Source organism: Lampetra planeri, chromosome 41, assembly GCF_965212315.1.
Source record: "Lampetra planeri chromosome 41, kcLamPlan1.2.h2, whole genome shotgun sequence".
Lineage (NCBI taxonomy): Eukaryota > Metazoa > Chordata > Hyperoartia > Petromyzontiformes > Petromyzontidae > Lampetra > Lampetra planeri.
Genome location: NC_136147.1, coordinates 72,638 through 74,056, shown reverse-complemented (window position 1 = coordinate 74,056; position 1,419 = coordinate 72,638).

Sequence of the window (1,419 nt, the reverse complement as noted above, 5' to 3'; positions counted from 1 at the left end):
TCTTGTTTTTATTCGTAAATTACACTGGCAAGTACAATTCATAGTCTTTGCCTGGTGTGCGCGTTTAAAAAACAACTTTTGTTGAATCCTGGACGTGTTGAATTACAGTTTATCATACAAACTGCTTTAATTACAAATAATTAGCCTCGAGAGAGAGAAATAGAAGTTGTTGGCATGTTTGGCCTGGAGAAGGGGAGGGTGTTATGTTCCGAGGGGCCCCGGTTAGGATTAGAGAGGCATGAATGGGCCGGCAAAGTTAAGTGTCGTGTCTTGGCACACCCAACGCGGGACATTTCACATGACTTACCGCGCGCCAGATAGTTCAAGTCATTTATCCCTGATGGGGTAACGTGCGGATTAGCAGACATGGGAAAGTTGATGTAACTGGGACCAGATACAAAAGACAAAGATCTCCGGTTTTGCCCCAGAGAATGTGCGGGGCAAGTGCTGTTGGTGAACACCACCAGAGCTGGCATGACACACAATGGGGGGGGGGGTTCTGACCCCCCCCAAAAAGACACCTGGCTGCCCCTTTGGCACCCTGAGCACAGATGTTGCACAATCATTCGAGATCAGGATGCAGGGGGACTGTAACACGGTGCGCTATTACTACAAAAAAGACAGACCCCCTGGATAGCCCGAGCAGACTGTTGGGGCAAGGCTAGCACGGCAGATGAGGGGGTGGTGGGTAGCCAGCACCACGCCCGGCCGCCTTTGTCTCCCCAGTGACGAGATGTTATCTCCCTCACCTGGTATGCAGGAGGTCGTGTGTTAGATCCCAACCCTGATGCTTGTATATTTGGAGTTTGCGTGTCTCTCCCCGTGGTCGTGTGGATTTTTCTCCAGGTCCTTCGGTTTCCCCCCACATTTATAATCAACACGCATTTTGATTATTTGGCTGCTATAGATTTCCACATAAGCCACTAAGTTGAGATATTATTTGTGGCCAGGTCACTTCTGAAAAAGAGCCATATAGCTTAGTGGACCTTGTCTGGTAAAATAAAAACTTAAATAGTGGCGATGTTCACACACCACACCAGGTACTCATTTAAGGATGAGTCGACCGAGGGGAGGCCCAGAACCAATTCACTGGTGTTGGCCATGAGCGGGAATTGACATCGCGTTGCCGGATTCGTAGCACAGTGCGCTAACCATTGCACTACTGCTCCCCACGCTATAACTACTACAAGACAAACACCTATCCTTTAGCCTTTAACAGACTGTTGGGCCAAGTGCTGTTAGCTAGCACCTATGAAGGCCGGCACCGCACATGAGGTGGTGGGTGGCCAGCACCACGCCCGGCCGTCTTGGTCTCCCGAGTGGCGATGTTTACACACAGTACCAGGTACTCATTTGATGCCGAGTCGACCTCGGGGAGGCCCAGGACCGGTTCACATAATCGTCACTGGTGTTGGCCGC